This window comes from Mirounga angustirostris, unplaced genomic scaffold (genome assembly GCF_029215605.1).
Source record: "Mirounga angustirostris isolate CCGP_5_RB_7025 unplaced genomic scaffold, mMirAng1.0.hap1 SCAF_1, whole genome shotgun sequence".
Taxonomy (NCBI): Eukaryota; Metazoa; Chordata; class Mammalia; order Carnivora; family Phocidae; genus Mirounga; species Mirounga angustirostris.
In genome coordinates this window covers 41,681,955-41,706,225 of record NW_026991709.1, presented here as the reverse complement: position 1 = coordinate 41,706,225, position 24,271 = coordinate 41,681,955, and the positions used below count along the sequence as shown (strand labels likewise).

At 36.3% G+C, this 24,271-nt stretch overlaps 1 long non-coding RNA gene across 1 annotated transcript in view; it reads right to left on the bottom strand.

Annotated features, from left to right (window-relative positions):
• Positions 1-23,780, bottom strand: part of LOC123834504 (uncharacterized) — a 68,228-nt gene extending 44,448 nt beyond the window's left edge. Inside the window, exon 1 of the long non-coding RNA XR_006788456.3 lies at positions 23,670-23,780. This is a non-coding gene — a long non-coding RNA (uncharacterized LOC123834504). The remainder of the gene's footprint in view (positions 1-23,669) is intronic.
• Between the last annotated feature and the right edge of the window lie 491 nt (positions 23,781-24,271).

Sequence of the window (24,271 nt, the reverse complement as noted above, 5' to 3'; positions counted from 1 at the left end):
AGATGAGCACTGGGTGTTGTACGTGATGAATCACTAAATTCTACTCCCGAAACCAATACTACACTATATGTTAACTAACTTGAATTTAAATAAAAACTTGGAAAAAAAGATAAAAGAGACACCGGATAGCTCTTTTGCCCCTTCCACTGTGTGAGGACACATTGAGAACATGGCCATCTATGAATTGGGATGTGAGACCTCACCAGTCACTCAATTTTAGACTTCTTGGCCTCCAGAGCTGTTATGAAATAAATTTCTGTTGTTTATAAGTGCCCCCCCCGTCGAAGATTTGTTATAGCAGCCTGAAAAGACAAAGAGCTCCAATGATATTTTTCTCCATTTACAGTAGTCCTTTATCCGTGGTTTTGCTTTCCCTGGTTTCAGTTCTCCATGGTCAAATGTGGTCTGGAAGCAGATGATTCTCCTAATGTATTGCTGGAAGGTTAATAGTAGCCTAATATTACATTACAGTGCCTACATCATTCATCTCACTTCAGCTACTCTAGTGCCATTTTTTCCAACTCCATCTATTAAACAATTGGCCATTTGCCCATTGGTTGTGCTGCCACCTTTATAATATAATACATATAGTATATATAAAGTTCTTTATAATACATAGATGGTAAGTGTTTGAACTATTTTCTTTCTTTGGACCATTGTCTGTGCTTGTGCCCATAACATACTTTCATCGCAGTATGTATGCATGTGCATTTATATTTATATCTATTTATATAGAGATATTTTAATAAGGCTACATAGTATGAACTAATACCTGATATGTTAAATTTTCCCTTGTTTCTCCTCTTTTTTAGATAGACTTTGCTATTTGTGGACGCTTTTATTTCCCCATATAAATTTTAGAGTATATATATCAAATTGCTCAAAAACCCTAGTGGATTAAGGTTGCACTGAATTTATAGGGGAGAACTGACATCTTTATACTTTAAGTTGTCTTACCCAAGAACATGCTCTGTCTCTCCATTTATTCAGCTCATCTATGATCTACATTAGAGCTTTAAAATTTCCTCCATAAAGTCTTGAGTTTATCAATTTGGAATAATTCCTAGAAATGTTTAATGTGTAGGTAGTATATCATTTTTATTATATTTTCTAATTGTTACTGTTTGTATAAAGAGATGTTATTGAAGTTTGCAGTTTGATTTTATATCAATAAACCTAGGTCAACTTCTTTCTTACTTCTAGGAGTTTGGGCTACTGATTTCATTGATTGTCCTACAGGATAATCACCTACGACAGTGATGATATTTATTAGAATTTTTTTTTTTTGGTTACAATGTATTTTCTCTTTTTTTTTTATTCGTTTCTAGCTTTCTAGATTACAAACGTTATCATGGTGTTTGATGATGTTGAATGTATAATTTTTTAAATAACCACCTTTATTTTTCTTCTTATTTCAATACTTTCTTCAGGTTTGTTTTTATGGTGGCTTTAACGTGGCAAAATATCTGAGGCTTGGTATGCCTGAGAAGTTTTTTTTTTTTAATCATTCCCTAATACTTAATTGGTAATATGGCTGGATATAAAATTCTCACATTACAATTGTTTCCTTTGAATACATTAAAACATGAAGTATTGCTGCAGGGAAGTCTGAGGTCAACTTATTCCTATCCTTGTATAGATGATTTTGAGTTTCCTCTTGGGAAGCTTTGGGATTCTTCCCTTGTCTTTTGTATTCTTGATTATCATAATAATGTGTTTAGAAGTGAAGTTTTTTATTATTTGCTTTCTTTGTTTCTCTGAGAACTCTCAATCTGGGGTCTTCCATGTTTCTTTAATTCTAGGAACTTTATCTTCATTTTTTCTTCCTTTATAAAAATTTCCTTTATTTCAGGGATTCCAACTCTCTGGATGTTGGCAATAGAAATCTCTATATCTCTCTTTTTGAATTTTATGCCATATATCATTTTAGATTGTAGTTTTTCTTGTTATTTCTGGAAGATGGCCTGAGGCTGATTTCCTGCTCATTAATTTGTTCTTAAACTGTGTTCATTGTGCTGTTTATTCAATATCTCTTTTCTTCTTTCAACTATTATTATTCTTAGACCTAAAATTTGATTAGTTCTTCAGTTTCTTGCTCTTATTTGATATTGTTAGCATCTTCATATATTTAACTGTATTTATATACTTTATATTTTACTTATACTTTATTATACTTTCATTTTTCTATTTTTCTGTTCAGCTTTAATTCATGTATATTCAAGTCATGGTTTTTCTTTTATAGTGGTTGTACTTATTCTTTTGTCTTATAAGCACATTATCCTATGAAATTATCAGCTGCTTTGCCTGGTAATGGGCATTGGAGAACACTAAGGACTACATTTTAGTTTGTTTCTCTCCTGGTAAATTTGGGGATATGGAAGGGCATGAAGTTCACAGTAGAGAATTTCAGGCACTACAGAACTACTGTTGTTCACTCTTGCTTATCATCATCAGATGAGGACCACTGATGATGAGACCACTTGCTTATCATCTGACTACTCCTTTGGTCAGGGACTCACTTTTAAATTCTTGGAAAGAAAGGGAGAAGACTGTTGCCTTAGTTTGTAAACCACTAGTGGTAGGCATAGGAAGGCATTAACGGAATGAATGTTGGAGGGCAGAAGGCCACCCTAGATCTGTTTGAATCCATTTCTTACCCCAAGAAGGCTTTTGCAGCATTCTGAGATTACTCTGTGGATGTTGGTGGCTTCTGTGCCCAAGCAGCAAGTGATGATTTTTCTAAGTCAACACAGGAGAAAGGACAGGGCAAAATATGAACATTTTCCTGACCACAATGACAATCTGTAGTCTCCTCTATAGTTTCTTGCAGGTTTTGGTAGTGCTTGTTAGTTTTTTTGTTCCTCTGATGCATTCTTTCTTGTAATTTCTGTAGTTTTTCAGGAGAAATTCAGTAGGAACCTTCTGACAGTTTTTCTGTCCACTGTCCTTTCATTTTCTCTCTCTCCCTACTTCTCTCTTCCCCTACCTTCCCCCCTCTCCTCCAGCTTCCTTCCCCTCCCTTCCCTCCCCTTTATTTCCTTTCCCTTTTCTTCTTCAAACACTGGTTAAGGGAAGCGGTAAGGTTTGAGAAAACAAGGACTGGAGTTAGCAGCGGCAAACTATTCCTTTTCTCCTTCTGCCTACCTATGAAGCTCTTCCATACAGTTTTCTAATATGTGCAGAATCTCAGATCAAGGTTTGAATGTCCCCAAGAAACAGCCCAATTCCCTTCTACTGGAAGTATTCGCCCAAGGAGGGAGTTTGTCATTGACATTGATGATGTTTAGGATATTTACATATCCATGGTCTCTTTCTTTAAAACCCTTGTGAGCTTTTTCTGTCCTGCAGTTATTCTGTTGTCATTTTCCTTATCATTTCCTGAATTTAATTACTTCCATATTCTTTGTAGCTTATATGATCCCAGAATTTTCAACCCCTAGAGTTTTCAGTTGCAATTGGTTAAAGTAAGGTTATTCTAAGAGACACCCAAGGATTGATCATATATTCTTGGGAGAAGTTCAGTCCTGTCTGTTTTCTTTATAAAATCCAAAATCTCAAAAACTTGTTGGCATTTGAAAGGAAGGAGAATTTGCCTTTCCAAAATGTGCTTCTTTGGACTAAGGATTGTTTTAAGGTGATTATTTTTTAAAAAGATTTTACTTATTTATTTTAGAGAAAAAGAGAGAGCATGTGTGCAAGAGCGAACCAGGGGAGAGGCAGAGGGGCAGGGAGAGGGAGAAGGAGAGAGGGAATCTGAAGCTGACTCCCCTTTAAGTGTGGAGCTTAAGATGGGGCTCGATCTCACCAATGGAAGATCATGATCTGAGCCGAAACCAAGAGTGGGATGCTTAACTGACTGAGCCACCCAGGTGCCCCAAGGGGATTATTTTTAAGAAACAGCAGACACAGGAGATGATCTGAAAACTGAGTAGAAGAAGTTACGATTTTGTAAGACTTACTTACATGTGTAGGGAAAATCTCCATTCATAAGGATATCTCCCTTGCTGTACCAGGAAAAAGGGGTTGACCACATTTCTAGAAACTTTTATCAATGCTGAAGGCAACAATTTAAATCTGCACAATAACCTCACACTTATTTAGTGTGCTTTTCCCGGTAACCTCCCACAACTGAATCCCCCTTTTTAAGTCATTGCAAAAATAAAGTCTATATGAATTTCTTCTAATATTTCACACTTTACAGGAAGTATATTAAATAAAAGATGAAAAACAGATAATGTTATAATATCTGATTCCTGGAAAGAATTCAATCACAGTTAATGATGGCAGAGGTTTTCACCTTCTACACTTGGATCAGCATATGGAATTGTTTGATCAACATCAGCTAGTGTAGCATGTTGCCCAGACATCAGGTTCTTCTTCTTTTTTTTTCCCCTTGTAAAAATAATTGAAACCAATAAAAAAATAAAACATCTTCTATAAACCTTTCAGAGAGAAGGAGAGAGAAGGTTTTCTCTTGGAACTTCAAAGTGAAAATTGCCATGCAAAGTACAAGAGATCTAATGCATCAGGAATTGTTCTTTTTGGCTTTTTAAAAATTTTTTTTTTTTAAGATTTTACTTACTTATTTAACACAGACAGAGAGAGAGAGAGAGCACAAGCAGTGGGGCAGCAGAGGGTGAGGGAGAAGCAGGCTCCCCTCAGAGCAAGGAGCCCGACGCGGGGCTCCATCCCAGGACCCTGGGATCATGACCCGAGCTGTACCTCTTCCTTAAAACTGAAATGGTTCTGTGATGAGGAGAAGTGGCAACTATTTAAAGCATATGTCTACTTTGGTATAGTTACACACAACATTTTTACTTGCATATACATTGCTAATGTTTTACTCTGAAACCTTGTATTTCTTTGCACATTTGGTTAACCATATGCCTTTGAAGATAATCTAATCTTAATGCATGCTTATTATAGGGTATGAGGAATACAATTAAGCTACAATTCTACACTAAATCTGTAATGCATTTTGATTTTTCATGAGGTTCTAATCCAGTCTACAAAATGTTGCCAGATGTACAGTCTAGTTCCAGATCAATTTATATGTATGTACAGAAATCCTAATGCTTAAATGGGTAAAAATATAATATTTTTATTCTTTGTTGTGGAAGTTCCATTTGGAACATCATCTTGAAATTATTAAGATCATGGACAAGTTGTACAAAGTAATTTTTAAAATTTTGCATTTGAGTTCAAAATTAGTGACCATAATCTTTGAAAATGTAGACCCTCTGCATTAATCTTAGAGATTTAAGATATTTAAATTTACTATATTTAATTTTCTATTATATCTTCAGAGATGCAATTTTGCACTACGAGGGACACAACTAGGGGAGGGAAGATGGTACAACAAAGATGTCTTTTCTTCCAGTTCTTTGAGTTTGGATGTTTCCTGAATTCATGTGTTCACTTCTTTAAGTGCTTTTCAGATATAATGCTGGGGGTTAGGAACATAAAGATGAATGAGAGAATGTTCTGAAAGAACTCACAGTCTGGTGGAGTGGTAGAAATATAAACACATCTTTAGGGATAAATAGGATGAAACAAAATTAATATTGAGGGGAAGAACTCCCTAGGCAGAAGTTTCGGCATTAGCAAAGATGTGAGTGTGGTAGCATCAGAATAGGTAATTTCAAGCTGTTCTATGTCTCTAGGGAGTCAAGTTTAATATCAGTCCTGACAATAGATCAGGCTGGAAAAGATGTCAGCAAAAAGTGCAACAAGGGCCTTTCTTATTTGCCTTGAAGGAGTTTGAAGATTTCCTGCAATGGGAAACAAGTCAAATGCCTTTAAGAAGTTGTGGTTATTTGGGCCAAACCCAGAATTGTTTAGGTTATAATGAGACTAACCTCACCTACAGCTAAGTATATCCCTATACTATGATATGAGGTCATCCCCAAGAAAAATGAGTGCTTATGGTCATCAAAATATATGCAAAGCAATGTTTATTACAGGTTTATTTATGATAACCTCACACTAAAACAATTTGATCTCAATCAACATAAAAATAAATAAAAATACATTGTGGATATTTACTCACAGTAGAGTAAATACATCAAAAGAAAAGAAAAAAATAGAGTAGCTGCATGGATACAACCACACAGACGCAAGTATACGGGGAAATCTCAGAGACACGAGGTTGAGCAAAATGAGCCAGACGCAGAATGGAACTTACTATAGAATCCCGTTTTTGTAAAGTTTAAGAATAGTGAAAACAGAGCTTTTGGGATACAAGTTAAGTTAGTTTGGGGGAAGGTACTGACTGTGAGGGGTCAGGAGGGAGCCTACTGGGATGCTGAAGATACTCAATACTGTATGGATGTAGACGTATGCAAAATTTCATAGATGCATTGAGGTAGGAAGACAAGCGAACTTTCCCCCCTGTATTTTACAACTTAATACAAATTAAAAACAATGCTAGTCAGTGGAAATTATTGGAAATACTGGGAAAATAGTCTTTTGTCTTGTGTGTTATTTTTAAAGATTTTATTTATTTTATTTTAGAGAGAGAGAGAGGGCCGGCGCACGTGCACATGAGCGAGTGGTAGGGGAGGGGAGGGGCTGAGGGAGAAAAATCTCAAGCAGACTCTGCACTGAGCATGGAGCCCAATGCGGGACTGATCTCAGGACCCTGAGATCACCACGTAAGCACAAACCAAGAGCCGGCCACTCAACTGACTGAGCCACCCTGGAGCCCCTCTTTTCTCTTGTATTTTGTTTGTGCTTGTGTGCACATGTATCATAACAGAATGGACGTTGGACTTGGACTCAAAAGGACTTAATTTGAACCACAGCCCAGTTTATTAGCTATGAGGTTTTATGCAAATAATTTAGTGTCTTGGAGCTTTACTTTTGTCTCTGTAACATGGAGATAATAATTATTTTACATGACTGTTATGAGAACTAAATAAGATGCAGTTTTAGTCCATGTCCTCTAGCAAATAGAGTAAGCCTAGGGTGAGGAAGGAAAATGAAACTTCTCCAAAGGGTTTCCCAATGGTAAGTTATACTCATTTTCTTAAAAAAATCGTTCCTTTGTTTCTGATCTTCCAAAGGTGAACAATTTTTAAAATTTTCCTTTCTTTTTCTTTACTTTCATTTTCTTCTTTCTTTCATTTTTTTTTCAGTATTATTAATCTTCAGGGCTCAGAGGATGATACAATTTGAATTACTCAGTTGTTTTACCCAACATTTATATAATTCACTTAGAGTTGCAACACTAATATTAATACTATGGGGAAAAAAAGTGACTGAAAACAGTTAAAAAATATCTTTTGCATGTTACCCTCATTTTCCTGTTTTTTTTTTTTTTTTGCAGTCGTAATATATCTACATTGTCAGAGATCACAGCTACTACATATTGCACTTTATCTCCTAACTAGTTAGACTTAGCTGTCCATGCAATTGTATACTTAATGTTCACCTTCAGTCCTTATGGCAGGGTCTCTTTCAAATAGTCATTTTGGCTCTTTGAAACTGTTCTGTAGTAGATGCTTCAGAAAGAGATCAAAGGAACATCTTTCCTTGAATTTTTGCACATTGATTATCAGATAAACTTATCTGGAAATTCAGTTTTGCTGGATATACATTCCTTAGTTCACATTTTCTTCACTTGACTAACAAAAATGTTACTCCATTTCTTCTGCCATAAAGCATAGCATCAGTTTGATAATAACCCAATTGTCCTTAATTGTCCTTCTTTTTTTTTTTTTTAAAGATTTTATTTATTTATTTGAGAGAGAGAGAATGAGAGACAGAGAGCACGAGAGGGAAGAGGGTCAGAGGGAGAAGCAGACCCCCCGCTGAGCAGGGAGCCCAATGCGGGACTCGATCCCGGGACTCCAGGATCATGACCTGAGCAGAAGGCAGTCGCTCAACCAACTGAGCCACCCAGGCGCCCCTTAATTGTCCTTCTTTTGTTAGCTGGCTATTCATCACTTGATCTTTTTACCTTAATACTTGAAGATTTTTTTTTTTCTGTAAAGCCCAGTAATTGTAGTAGAATATATCTGAATATACCTTAGTGTTTGGTAGTCTCAGGGATGAGGCATACTCTTTCAATATGTAGTTACAAATATATTTTTATTTAAGTCTCTGGAAAGTTTTCTTAGAATGTAGTTTTTTGTATTTGTCCTGTACCCTTGCTTTGTTTTCTTCAGGATTTTCTGGCATCTGTTAGATCTTATCTGTCTTCTATAATCATCACATTCTCTTAATCCTATTTATCTCTTCATTTCCTTTGATCTTCTATTTATACTAAGACATTATGTACTATGTTCATGGCTCTTGTATTCTTTCTAGTTTGGTCTGTGTTTCCGAATGATTGTTTTATTTTTAATTCTTTCCAAAGTTCTACTTCATTTCTTCTCTTTTGTAATTCAGATTTATGTTATTTTAGGTCTTGTATAATTGTTTTAGTTTTTTAGCTGTTCTTGAAGTAGTGCATTAAAGTTTACATTTGTTATTATTAGTATTATAGTTTACATTATTTTCATTGTGGGGGTTTTACTCTGCTCCTTATTTTTTCTCTCTCTTTTTTCTTATAATAACTTTGTATAGAATTCACTATGACCCTTTTGTGTTGCCTTTTTTTTAACTTACTGGATTATTATTATTCTTTTAATAAAAGATACAATGTAGGAACAGCCAGGTGAAAGAGATGAATAGGGTAAAAAGTGGGGATAGGGTGTGGAGCTTCCATGCCCTTTGCTGGGCATGCCACACTCCCAGCACCTGGATGTGTTCCCCAACCCTGAAACTCTGAACCAATTTGGTTAGGTATACTTTAAATTTTTTTTGTAATTTTTTTTATTTGAATATAGTTGACACACTGTTACATTAGCTTTGGGTGTACAAAATAGTGATTCGACAAGTCTATATGTTAGGCTATGTTCCCCACAAGTGTAGCTACCAACTGTCCCCACACATCACTATTACCATGTCATTCTCTCTATTCCTTACGCTGTGTCTGTTATTCCCATAACATAGTCATTTGGTAACTGGAAGCCCGTCTCTCCTCTGTTTCAACCATTTTGCTCAAGCCCTCACCCTTACCCCTAGAGTTGCTCTTTTTTTTTTTAAAAAAAAAAACAGTTTTCTTTATCTTTCAAAAAGATTTCTTTACTGATTTACTTGAATGCACTTAAAAAATAAATTTTCTTGATTTTAAGCCTACGTTTTAAATCTAAGTGGTTTGAGTGAAGTCTTTTTAATTACTCACAATTGCTATTTCTAAGCTTCGAGGGCCATTCTAAGTCAAATTGCCTTATACAGGATTCCACCTTTGTGCTCTCTTTTGTTATGACGTGGTTCAAAGTCAGAACTGGCATAAGCATTGAGACATATCATGCTTCATGTTAACTTGGCCCTGATTCACCATATTCACAGAAGCCCATCTTTACTATAGTACTCAATTGGTAAAAGTAATGTATTATATCTATGTTGTGTTTCTCATATGAAGGTATGTTTTCTTTAGTCTTTATTTTTATTAAATAAGAATAACACAATCATTTTATCTTAAAAAAAGATGTGATTTAGCATAGTTCTAGCTTTCCAGAGCTCCCTCTCCTTTTTTTTAATTTCAAAAAAATTTTTATAGTGCTGAAAATATGGTGATTTGCTTTCTGAGATTTCCTGACTTTATTCCCCTCCCCAACTTGAATTTCAGTGTTCCTTGTCTTTGTTTCTATTGCCTCTGCAGATTTATTCCATTCTCAGCAGCTTCTTCTCACACCATTGTTCTGCTGTTATTAGGAGATTGGAGAGATTCAAAAACTATACCTCTGCCCATGCTATTTTCTCCTCCTATTATCAGAATTCTAATTATAGAAACATGATGAATAAAGAATGCAATGCCAACCTGTCAAAGCAAAGTAACCGGAGAGAGAGAGAGAGAGAGAGAATGGCATGAGACAGAAAAGTGAAACTAGAGAGCATGGTAAAACAGTAGCTGGGTAACATCAGAGATGTTCTTCTCAGGGACAGAATGCAATAGTAGCATTCGATCAGGTAAAGGTGTCTAGAAAAGTCAAATTTGTTAATGAGTTGGACTCTAGGGCTAAAACATGTATCCCTTATGCTAAAACCCATAAATCATGTGATTTTGTTTTTTTCAGATTATAACAGAAGAAGTAGCATCAGCAAGAAGCTTAAAATACTTTTCCTTAAAATGCAGAGAGGCAAGTAGGCATGAGTGAATAGAAATCACTACACAGATTGATGTATATATTGGGACTCTTTATTTGCATGGACAGGAAAGAAATTTATTCTTAACATTTTTTAAAAAAAGAATTTATCTTTCAATCAAATGTTCAAATCTGTGGCATTGGAAGAATAATTGTATGTGTATATAGGAAAAATAATGATATTATATTCACAGTGAAATAACGATTCCATCAAAATTATTCTTAAACTCCCAAGCAGTACCAATTCTACTTTCATCAGATGCAATTAGTGCTCAAAATGACATTATCTGGAGAATGATTCATAGGGAAAAAACAACAACAAAGCTTTACAGTTATAGATACAAGTAATTAAAAAGAAAAGTCAAAATTGCTGTTCTCTATAACTGCCTATCAGAACTGAAACTATTTCAAACTCTTATGTAAAGAGTCCCATTTTCAGTTAGGTTTTCAGGATTTATTAGTTTTAAATCTTTGAGTAAATCAGTCTTTATGTAAACCTTCATTTTTTTAAATTTCAATTTTAGATAGTTAACGTAACAGTGTAATATTGGTTTCTGGAGTAGAATTTAGTGATTCATCACTTACATAAAATGCCCAGTGCTCATCACAACAAGTGTCCTCCTTAATATCCATCAACCATCTAGCTCACCCCCCACCCACATCCCTCCATCAACTCTCAGTTTGTTTTCTATTGTTAAGAGTCTCTTATGGCTTGTTTCCCTCTCTCCTTTTTTCTTTTCCCCCTTTCATATGTTCATCTGTTTTCTTTCTTAAATTCCACATATGAGTGAGATCACATGGTATTTGTCTTTCTCTGACTGACTTATTTCACTTAGCATAATACACTCTAGCTCCATGCCCATCATTGCAAATAGCAAAATGCCAAGATTCTTTTTGATGGCTGAGTAATATTCCATTGTGTGTGTGTGTGTGTGTGTGTATTTATACCACATCTTCTTTATCCATTCATCAGTTGATGGACATTTGGACTCTCTCCATAGTTTGGCCATTGTTGATAATGCTACTATAAACAGGAGGGTACATGTACCCCTTCAAATCTGTATTTCTGTATCCTTTGGGTAAATGCCTAGTAGAGCAATTACTGGGTCGTAAGGTAGTTCTATTTTTTTTTTAAAAGATTTTATTTATTTATTTATTTGACAGAGAGAGAGACAGAGAGAGACAGTGAGAGAGGGAACACAAGCAGGAGAGTGGGAGAGGGAGAAGCAGGCTTCCCGCGGAGCAGGGAGCCCAATGCGGGGCTCGATCCCAGGACCCTGGGACCATGACCTGAGCCAAAGGCAGACGCTTAATGACTGAGCCACCCAGGCGCCCCAGGTAGTTCTATTTTTAACATTTTGAGGAAATGCCATACTCTTCTCCACAGTGGCTCCACCAGCTTGCATTCCCACTGACAGTGCAAGAGGGTTCCCCTTTCTTTGCATTCTTGCCAACACCTTTTGTTTTTCTTGTGTTGTTAATTTTAGCCATCCTGACAGGTGTGAGACGGTACCTCATCATGGTTTTGGTTTGTATTTTCCTGATGATGAGTGACGTTGAACATCTTTTCATATGTCTGCTACCCATCTGGATGTCTTCTTTGGAAAAGTGTCTATTCATGTCTTCTGCCCATGTCTTAACTGGGTTACTTGTTTTTTGGGTGTTATACTTTCATTTTTAAAGGCACTACTAACACGGGTTTTTTTGTGTGAAAAATGTTAAATAATGAGCCAGACAGAAGTACAAATTTTCATTCATCAAATATTTACAAGGTACTGCGGATATAGCATCATAGATGACAAAGTCCCTGATCTCCAGGAAATTCCATGACAGGGTTATAACCAAGCTGTTTGCTGTCTGCTGATGGGCCAGCCATTGTCTACTCTTTCTAGGACAACGGGCTGCCCCCTCTTCAGGATACACAAATAAGGAAATAAATTAGCAATAGGAAAGATCTTATGTTACCAGTTTATTAAATACCACAGCACATTAAATGAACCTGGCATAAATAGTGTTTACATGAATAAAAGTTACATATGTAGTGAACTATTTTCCAGCCATCCGACTTTCTCTCTCTTCTAATATATATTGGAAACAAAAATAAATAAATAAAACTTGAACTTCAATCCCAGGAAATTCTGGGAATTCCAATATGTTCACAGGATTTCCAAGGATTTCCCTTGTAAAAAAGAAGAAACACTCTTATTCTTGCTCCTGTCTTTTGCTTGATTAGGTTGAATTGTCTCTTTATTCTTTCTGTATGTCTCCATTCTTCAGTGCACAACTAACACAAGTCTTTTTTTTTTTTTCCTATGTGTAAGATTTTAAGTAGATAGTTAGGAATGATGGTGGTTACTTACAAATCTAAAAAGGAAACAACTTGAGAGTTGAACATTAGACATTCCTTGAATAGCCACTCATTGACCCTGCTCTGTGACTGGGAATTTCTTTCTGGAAGATTCACATCTGAAGCTTTTTTCCATTTTAAGTTGATGTGGCTGTTTTTCTTTCCCTCCAGGGAACCTGCACCCATCTCTTGTGTTATCAGGGGGATAAATGAAAATTTATTTTATTCTATATTTAGAGGGATTTAGATATCATCCTTCCTCTCCACTCCTTTCATGGATAACCAGGGATTTCTCTTTCTTAAAGGTTAATTACTGAGATAACTTTGATCTCCACTAGTGCTTCCCATTCTTACCAAGTGTCATTTTAAGTGGGAAAGGGAGGTGTTTTGTAGTAGTGGAGGTACTATTCTCTCCCTTATCAGAGTAAAACCAACAAATGATGGCACTTGTTCTTTCCCCTGTAGCTAGCAAATTTGATACGAGAAGAGTGCACAAACCACCCTCTGCTACCCAAAAATAGAAGAGTTAACATTCCATTTCCTAATGTCAGCTTTAAGAAGGGGGAAACAACTGTATTAGCTTTATTTTAAGAAGCTTGAAGTATTTTCAGATTTATTACTAGTAACCAAAAGTTGAATAAAATGCGTATAATCAGTATTGTTTCTATAACTAATACATTTTAATATAATAATATGTTTTAAATAGAAGGATAAAGTAAGTAATGCTCTATCAAGAAAATGAAATTTAGATGAGTTGAAACTATCTTTAGCCATGCTACATTTCTCAATTCAACTTTCTATTATTTTTTGATTATTTTATTCTATTATTATTTACTTTATTAAGTGTGCCTAAAATATAAACATGATATTTTTAGTTTGAAAAATGGCCAAGGTTTTAGAAAATGAACAAAGAGATTTTTGGTCCCTGCTGATCCAGTCAGACTTTGCCTGAGTTAACAAACCGAAGATAAAAAAAAAAAAAAAAGCACGCCCTGCATTATTCTGCCAGCCTTCCCTTCCCCCGGCCCCCAAACTTCATAATGTAGCACACATTTTCTAGGGTCTTATCTATGCAAATTGACCACCTGGTCTCTCATGCAAATTAGTCATGTTTTTTGGGAGGATAAGAAATAAGGTAATGTAATGTTCTTTAGCTCCACTGACTTTCCTAGAACATTTAAACATGACTAATTCAATTCCATTGGTTTATTCTTGAATATTGCCTTGATAAAATCCCAACTCATAAGATATTATTGTCAAACAGCAATAGAAATCCATAGGGTGTCAGACCTAAACTACAGATAAATATCTTTCTTTACCAAAGAATTTTATGAAGACTGAATGAGATAGGATATTTGAAGGGGCTTTGTTAATAAAAAGAATTATACAAATTATGATTTATTATTATCACTCATTACATTTATGAATTTTAACTTCCATTTAAAATCTATTACTTGTTCTACTTGGCATTTGCTTGGATGCATATGTGGTTACTTTTGCTTAATAGAATCCCTTTCCCTAAAATGAGCCTCATAATGGATTCTTATTAAAACAGTATAAAAGTCAATGTAAGATTCAGATGGGGCAAATTAGTTCTAATAACTGTGGCACGGTTCAACACTCAATCAATTTACATATCTTGAGTTAATTTCTCTTAAATATACTGTCATTACAAGTTCCATGTAAGCCTGGGTGAGGTATATTAGAATTCTATTAATGTAGTAGAGCTATTTATTTCTTGAATACATCATAGATCAGTCTCTCACTTTCTTAAAACTGAGCTTTTTTCTGGCTTCTCTGACAGTGTGTGTCAAGAATGAAAATCTGGTCAAGCTGCCAAGTGTAACATGCCTATCATGGCCATCAGAAAATGGATTTATTATTATTATTAATTATTATTATTATTACTATTATGATCCATTAAAGATCAAAACACAAGATAAAGGATAAATATCCATTATATTTCCATTGCCAGGAATGTATTTATGAAGAAGATTTACTTAATCAAATGCAGTGAATCACAGTCTTTTCAAGTTTGCATCTCGAAGGAAAGTATATGCTTCAATTCATGCTGGGAGAAGAATGATGAATGCTATTTTCAAACCTGAAACCAGCTCTGATTGACTTCACAGAGTGAGATATGTTACGGAAAGTTGTAAGAAATGTACTTTTCTCATTAAATAGAGATAGTGGTTACTAATCAAGAAGTTATATCCTAACTAATCAAGAAGTTATAAAGAGCCATAAAAGGGGTACAGAATTACTCTGACATAAAAGAGAAGAAGAAATGCTTTCTTTCAAGGAGGGGGCAAATTATTTTCTTTCTTGCATGTCTGAAAGGCCCAGGCAGAAGAAATATGGTTGTCAGAGGGATATTTTGGAGCTGATATCTGACTGGTCAGCTTTAGGAAATTTAGGTAACAAATTTTGCTTGAGAAAAGTAAAATAAAACCTCAGGGTGCTTTTAGGGCACATGAAATTGAGTTTTGAGGATGGAAAGTAAAACATGGTGACTAAGGGTGACAACACTGTATACCTGGAATTTGAGGAGAGAGTAGAACACTTTCATAATGTTGATCAGATTGCCACAATGCCCACCTTAAATATCTTACAATTTTGTCAATTATACCCCAGTCAAGTTCAAATTAAGGAAAAGAAATTGAGTCTTTCCTATATTCTGAGGAAAATGTATCTCCTTTGGTGAATAGAGAGAAAGCCTGAGGGTAGTTCTCAACTTTGTGCCTGATAGGTCTGTGCTTAGTATTGCAATTCTAAATTAATACTGATGATGATGGCTAACACATGGCAATGTGTTCCATGTTTCAGACGATGTTTAAGTACCTTATGTGGATTAACTCATTTAAATCTCACAACGATCCTATAGTGGAGATTGGCTGAGGCCTGGAGAACTATGGTAACTTGCAAAACATTACACAGATAGGAATGGGGCAAAGCAGGGTTTGGGTTCAGAGCAGTCTGGCTCTGGGGCCCATTCTCTTAGCTATTACCCTGAAGCTCTTAGTCAACTGTTGTGACTGATGAGGACAATCAGAATTATGCCCAGATGTAAGGGAAGAATAAGTTCTGAACTACGCTGAGTTGTTGCTGAGGCTACAACAATCTTGGCTCCACCCACACAGGGTCAACTGTATAAAGGAGTCATTCTTTTTTCTATTCCTTCATATCCCAAACATTTCTGTGCAAAGGCTACGCTAAGCACTATAACAATATAAGGGTGAATCAGGTGCCCGAGGAGTGTACAGAGAGAGGGGAGATATCGTAAATAACTAAAATGAAGGCAGGGTGTGATAAGAGCCATAAAAGGGGTACAGAATTACTCTGACATAAAAGAGAAGAAGAAATGTTTTCTTTCAAGGAGGGAGCAGATTATTTTCTTTCTTGCATGTCTGAATGTCCAAATCAGGATCATAACTACTATAACTTAGTTTTTAATATTAGCAGGGAATTTGAATCAAGTGCCCAGGTTCCACGGACATAGTTCACTGGAACATATTCAAGCCTTCCCCATGTTCTTGTTTGGGAAAGCCTTTTCCCTTTATTACCTACACACTTGAACTTCTGTGCTATTCAGAAATGCGGACATAATTAAACAAACATTTTTGTTGAAGTAATTGCTTTCTGCTAGAAGGCAGGTTATGTTCACAGTTAATACAAGTTATCATTTAGTCAACTAAAAGGGTAAATATTAAAATATATGCCCTACTTGGTGGATGACTGCTTATAGCATTTTTTTATTTCCTTAAACACACTTTCTTTCTCTCTCCTCTCTTTCTTCCTTCCTTCCCTTCCTCCCTCCCTCTTATCCTTCCATCCTTTTTTTCAAACCACCCAATAGACTTACCTATCATCTGGTTAAAAACAATGGCGCTATTGAACTACTGACTTCATAAACAGATATCCATTAATCAAGTGAAGTGGAGCTTTTACCTCACAGAATCTATTGCAAAAAATAACACTAGTGATGTATAAAATTTATACTTTAAAATTCATAAATCATATGGAAAAAAGTCCCTATTTAATAAGAACCTTCAATTATAAGGTTCTGACAAAATAATCCCTTAGAAATTTATGACTGACGTGAGACTTAAAAAGTCTGATTTTAAATATTATAATATTCCTTTAGCAGGTGTATAAGAAGTGAAATAATTTTACAACATCACAATTTAATTAAAATAACATGCAGCATTTTCATAAGAATGTATACAAGGGTAGCTTATTTCTGTGTTCGAAAATATTCTTTAAACATTATTTGTGGAGTATTTCTGACCCTAGTATGTAACAATAAGAATCAGTTATAAAACTCATTTGAGACAAAAATAGCAACCAACTGAATTATCTCACTTGGATTTTTGCCAATTAGCAGACACTGGAAGTTTGAACCCTTGGCCTTAGGTTGTTCTGACCATAAACTTTAAATGAACCCAAATACCTTAACTATACTGATATTCTTGAATGAGATGCTGTACTAGTATTACATCCATATGTGCCGGCTGTAATTGGGAAAAATTAGATTTAATATTTACAAGAAATCAGGCCCCAAAACCCAGCTGTTCCCAAGGCCTATGTCCCTTTGGGCCTTCATACTCAAATGTCCCAGAGTATATATTCCCGTTTCCATTCCAGAAAGGATGAAGTACGTTTTCAACTGGTAATAATTGTAGAAAAGATCCAGATCACAAAAATTTTAAAAATAATTTCGTAGATGATCTTAAAACATAACAGCTTTTAAGTACTCATATACTGGCATATTCATAACTCAGAGCAGGCATATATATAGATGGACCAATTGAAACGATCACGTGTTTGTACATAATGCAAAAATCTACAGCACTCCAGAGGTTCAGTGTAACTGCCATGGGACTGGATGCTGCTTGCAGTATTTCCTTTTCTAGTATTTCTGGAATTGTATGAATTGTTCATTATAGACACATATTTTGTACAGTTGGCAAAGCAATAGACTAAGAGTTACAATCCCACTTTAATAACTTCCGAAAAGTATTTTCCTTAACAATTGCTCCTCTCTTCTTTAGTATCTTGATATTTTGATTCAAAAATATGGATTTCCCAAATTGTATGTATGAAATGAAGGCAAGCCTATTTATATTAATTTGCAAATTAAGTAAAGAAATATATATATATATTTCAGTTTGAGGTTAGGTAGTGAGAACTATGTTTTTGTATATGTCTCTGCTTAACTGAGAGGGGGAAATTTGTCCATGAGGGGAAAAAAAAATGCACAAATTAACAAAGAACAACTATGGAAATTATATGCAGTTTTTTTCCTCATTCTGGACTCCCTCCCACCCCCATCTCTCATGCTAGGTACATAAGTTTGTTTTGAAAGTTCTGACCACTATCAAGAATTTTAAAGGGTCAGAAATTATACCTTACTAGAGAGCTAATGAGTTAGTCTGCTGCCATTTTTTTGAATTCTGGTGGAGAACATGAGACTTCTGTGTCAGAGACAAAGGGCTTGTTCCCCCATTGCAGCAAGCATTATGAGTTTCATGTGTAGGGAGATGCAGAAGGGCTCAAGTGAATGCTGTGTATGTAGTAGATTTCCATCACAGCCAAGAAACCCCAAGTTTAAGAAACCCCAATATTTTATAAGGAGCTGCAAGCAGACCTGTTTGACCTTTGCCTTGTAGGAGACAAGCGGGTTTGTTTACTCTCTCTTGGAGGGAAACGCACTATTTCTATCTGCTATACAGACATCCTTAAAAACAGTCCAGAAAAAAGTGTACTTAGTCGTAGTGTCCTTGCTCACAAAAATGTGCAGAAATGTGAGATATCCATGGGGAATGGTCTCCAAATAATTGTATCTTTTTGTGTCTGAATCATCTTTGCTATGGTATTCATTTCTAAGATTGCAACATTCTAGTTCATCTAACTTATAGGGGCTGGGACCAAATCTACTTAGTTTGTCTCAAATAGCATTTAATTAAGGCATTCCCAGCAAGATTCCAAGCAGAAGGATGGGGCTGACATGCACTATTTACCTCAATCGTGCCATACCTCCATGAACCATTAGGGTGTCTTGTAGAAAGCCAGATGGTTTCTCCTTTAAGTTTCCATATTGACCTTTCCACCTGGCTTACGGAATTAAGCCAGGCGCACAAAACTGTTTTCAAGATTGCCCAGCCTCTACATTGTCTTGCAAGAAAGAAATATAGGGCAGTTGTCTCATTCATATCAACCCTAGTCAGTGAGTTCTGACCGAGCTGGATGCCTTCTAGGGCAGAGGGGGTATTTCCTTAAACACGGAAGGTCTCTTATCACCCTTACTAAGGTGCAAGCCAACATGTTTTTTGGGAGAAAGACATGTTAGTGCCTAGCTTCCACCTGAAAATGTAATTCTGAAGATGCCCTTGGAAAGAAAGTGTTGCTTATAATTGATGGTGACCAAATAGAACCTGCATCAGTGAGGGGGCACAAGTTGAAAGTGCTTCCAGTGTAGTCCACCTGGCTGGATTATTGCCTTGAGAGTTCAAAATTCGGTTTAAATAATTGAGTCTATTCTTTTTTTTTTTTTTTTAAGAAGGACTACCAGTTTTTCCACAGTACCAGCTGGTTGGCTTTCCTCTGCCCAACTAAATGATTAAAAATTGGGGTGGGGAAGACATCCAGATGTATTTTGGGAGTAAGGGCCATCCGGTGCTCTTTCAGGTAGACATCTTGAGAAAGTTAAGAGACATGGACAGACTCATCTGGAAGGGGATGGATAGGTGACCTAAGATTCAGTTGACTTTAAGTAAATAAAGTCAAGTAAATAAAATAAAGTTTTGAAGAGTCATACTGAGATATTTTCTTTCATGTGAAAGTTTCCACAGAAGGTTCTGAAAGAAAATTATGATTAATTTTCCTCCTTTCCTTATTCTTTTTGATATCTAAGATGTTCTCTCCCCAGGCACCAGGATTGGTGCTTCCTTCATGTTCATAAAATCAGTGTTTCCATTTCAATAGCTAGAACCTCACCCCTTTTCCAGTCATCTCCTACTCACACCAAACCCTTTCAGACAAAGGATCATTTGCAAGAGCAGCAAGGCCATTTCTATAAGACTTACAGATACCTACTATGTCCTATACTTTGTCCTGTATGGGCTACTGTAGGAGGATTCAATAAGCAGTGGACAGCCAAATGGTCATTATCCTTATGATATAAGACCATATCAAGCAAGAAGAGATCCAGGTGGCTGGACCTGAATTTGGTTTGAATCTCCTATGTCCCGTTTTGGCTTAGCAGTCAAGGTGTGACAACCAAGCTAGCCAAGGATTGCCCTTAGGAAAAAGAAAATAGCATTATGGTCAAGAATAGTTAGAGCAGAATCTCACATTTTCAAAAGATGTCTGTATGCTACCCCCACACCTTGTTCATCATTGTCACCCAGGAAGTGGCTGAGGGAGGATTATTTCTTTCTGAGATGACCATACTCAGTGACCAAACTACCTTATTAAGCTGTAGACAAGGAAAGAGTATGAAAGCTAAAGATAGGAAATGTTCTTCATTATTTTTGAGAAGATAATTCTAAAACTAAGTGATACCAGATATTTGCAGATGTCAGGGAGTGTGGAAAGTCCATCTACATGGACCATTGAATATTTTGACCCTCAACAAATTTTTCTATGGTTTTTGAAATAAAAAGCATACTATTGTCTGATTGATTATGGTCTGAAAAGAGAGGTAGAGCCTTTATCTTTGGTCCCTGAGAGGTAATATCCGAGCCCTTGTAATGTTCTGCCTGCTAAAAATATCTTTGTTTACTGGCAGGTTTTGAGATGTAGTATGATTTAAGGTGGGGTCTTTGGGTCATGAGGTCTCAGTCAATCACCTGAGGGGCTGGAGACTGTGGTCAGCCATGTTGGTGGTCAATCAGGTTTATGTGATCAAGCCTCAATAAAAAGTCTGAACAACAAGCATCAAGTAAACTTCCCTGGTTTATAATATACCATGCACATTATCACAAAGCAAGTTTGAGGAAGTAACAAACATTAAGACTCCTTGGGATAGGACAACTGGAAGCTCCATATTTTGGAAATTTCCTGGGCTCTGCCCTATGCACTTCTTTTCTTGGCTGATTTTAATATGTTACAGCTGAGAAACGCTGAGCTTAGGGAACCTGAATCTTTTATAATGAGCTACAAGCAATTCTGAACAATCATTGCCTTAGAGAAAGGTATTATCTTTTTTTTTATACTGGACATTTAACAAACCTGCATTCTTCTTTGGAGGGAGACACTATTGTCCAAGGCTGTTTTCCATGTAAACATACTTGTAAAGGTTGTTTGGAACCAAAGGGCAGAAAAAGCCTTTGTTTTTGTAAGATATGCAGAAATGCTAGATTTATGGAGAATTGTTTTCTACCAACCAGTTCTTAAAAGTAACGATTTTTTTTCTTTTTGTATTCCTACCAAAATATTACTCTACTTACTTTTATTCTAATAAACATATGGATTAGAATAGAATCTGTCATGGGGAGAATGGCAAAACCAAGCCTGCTAGAGGTGGGCATGTTAGTACAAAAGTGAAGGGTCACCAGTAACTCAGCTTACAAGTTGGGGCATGCTGATCTACTAATAGGGGAGAGTCCATTGATTAAGGCAGCATATGTTTATTGAGCACCTACAATGTCCTATATGCCACTTGTTACTTTTAGACATACAAAAGTTAGAGAGAAGGCACATAAAGTAACTATAATGCAAGTGGTGGTACTTCAGTTAAGGGACTGACTGTGAGTAGTAGGAATCCGGTAAAGAACGTGTGTCTTGAAGGGATAGTGTGAGTTTTCCATGGGTAATGCTGTTGGGTGGGGAAAGGAATTCTATGAAGAAAAAAGTATAGTACTGGCAAACATCTACAGAGTATCTCAAGAAACATTTGGTAGTTTGGCTGAAATGGAGATGAAAGAATGGGATAGGAGATATCACTGCATAGGTAAGTAGGTCCAAGCTAAGGGTGAGCTGTAACTTCTATACTAAGAAGGTTGGGCTGCATCTGTAGGGTAAGAAAACCTTGAAGGTTTATACATGGAGTTATGGCACCATCAATCTGCATATGCTGAGAACCTTTTGACTATTGTAAAATAAATATAAGAAAGGATTGGAGTTAGAGACATTTGAAAGGCAAATGTGATATACTTGCAAAATGTACTAGGGGGCAGAGTCAAGGTAATAGCAAACAGTGGGAGACAGTCTTTTCAAACTAGAGGGGAAGGTTTATGTGTAAGAAGAGCAGAAAAAAAATGACATCCCTGTTTCAAAACTTGTTTATTGGAAAAGTAGCCAAACAATGTCATTTTGATGATTATATCACTTTGATAATGATAGAGGCTTATTCACAAAACTTTTAAGAATAAACTTGTTAAATACTGTAAGGTAAAGAATGTGCTTGAATTGGTGCTGTGACTTTCTACTCTCCCATTTTGTTTTATGCATTTGTAATGAGGCATAGATTGCACAAAACTTTCCTCATTACCAATGTTACGCATTTTTGAAGTAATCTGCAAAAACAGAATTAATATTTGGACAGTTTTTCCTGTGTTTAACAATCATGACTTTAATTTTTTTATGACTTTAATTTTTTTATTTGAATCATCTGAAAGTAGAATAACACTGTTATCAGTTCTAAAGTTTAAAAAATATAGACCTGGGGCGCCTGGGTGGCTCAGTCGTTAAGCGTCTGCCTTCGGCTCAGGTCATGGTCCCAGGGTCCTGGGTTCGAGCCCCACGTCAGGCTCCCTGCTCCGCAGGAAGCCTGCTTCTCCCTCTCCCACTCCCCCTGCTTGTGTTCCCTCTCTCGCTGTCTCTCTCTCTGCCAAATAAATAAAATCTTTAAAAAATATACATATATAGACCAAATACTCAAAGAATCACCAGAAACTAAAGCTTTATTAAATCTGAAATCAAATTTCTACTCTATCAAATAATCACAAAAACTATAGCTTTGTTAAATTTTGAAGTCAAATATCTTTATTTCTATACTCAGGGGTTATTAATATTGCTGTTAAGGGGAAAACTTTTTATGTACAGTAATCAGTGGCTTTATGCAGAGATAAAAATACAAAGAATCCTTGCAAATAATTAAACATCCTAATTCTGGATAGTCTTTGATTAATACATTGGAAGGCAAACCACCTCCAATGTCTTGCAATGTGGCACTGAGATAACACTGCAGCTGATCTTTCATTGTTCTAGCTGAAGATTAATTATCTCCCTTCCTCCTATAATATCCGTTTAGTACCTTATAAATTGAATCCAGCTATTAGCACTATTCATTTATTTCCTGTGAAGATGGTCAAAGCTTTATCTACTTGAGTGTTAGATTTAGTATCACTTTTCATTTCCTTCTTAGCTAAATACATGTTCTTCTAAATAGCTTTATTCTAATGTTTTTCCCTCACTTCACAACTCCCCCACCCAGAGACACAAACACAATGCACACACTCACACACTAATACAAAAGATCTTTTCCTTTTTTCCACGGTAGCTTTGTAATAGATTTATCATATTTATCAGGATTGAAAAAGTATCACAAAATGAGGGAAAGATCATGACTTTTAGTGAGGCTATGCCTCTGGACTGTGAAGTTTACAAATTGTTTTTTTTTTTTTTTTTTCCCAGAGGCTATGCCTCTGGACTGTGAAGTTTACAAATTAGATTTTGTTTTTTTTTTTCCTCCCCCTCTCTTGGTGGGACAAGATGGGTAGGGTGGGCTGGAGTTGGGTATTTCTCCCACCGCAGGTCAGTTAGGTTCTGATAAAACCCCAGCCTGTGAGACTCTGGTTAACTGGTTTCCCCCCGAAGGCAGGACTTGTTAAGAAACAAATGCTCTGGTGTATTTCAAAACAGTTCTTTACCCCCCAACCATTGCCAGAAGGAAGAGGGGATTTTTCTCTGATATTTACTGTGAGAACCTGGTTGTGCTCCTGGAGGTAAGACTCACAAAAGCATGGGGACCCCACATGACTGGGTCTCCATGGATTTTTTAACTCTTAGACTTGTCTGCACTAAGCCTCTAGCAATTTGTCAATTACAGTTCAAGTTTTCCTCCTCCAGCACTGGTTCCCCAGGCAGTTTCACTCAGCTCCAGTAAGCTGTGACTCCCCATGTACCTTTGTTTGTCTCTCCAATCTGGGGAACAGGGGTTTTCTCTGTGTCCTCAGCTCCTTTATGGATCCAAGAAGAGTTCTTGATTCTTCACTGTGTTCAGCTTTTTACCTGTTGTTGGGACTGAGTGATTTGTTAGCAACACATGGTGACAGAGAGATATAAGCTGGGCTTCAGAGGCTGCCCATCTTCTAAATTTAGGCAGGTATTGGGCATCCAGTTAGGCTAGCTTCAGTGCTTCGCAGAGTGCAATTTTCTTGTCCTACTTCTATGTTGAGAGGTCATGGCATTAGGGTGGTATGACAGGGAAATAGGCAATCTATTCAGCCAAGTGACTTGTACTTCTAAGACATCTTATCTAACTGATGTGTACCCTGCAAAGAGATGGGGAATGTGAAGGTGGGTAGAGCTCTTAACTAGAACATATGTTCTATGTTTCTAGTCTGCAAGTCTTTCCCAAGTCCATGGCCGAATGATTGCAGTCGTCTTCAAGGTAACTGTGTACTTGGACCCCTCAAAGTACAGACAAGGAAAATGATCAGCACAAAGAAAGATGTTGGCTTATTTTGTAGTGTCATTTATAGTGTTGGTTAAAATGAATATTTGT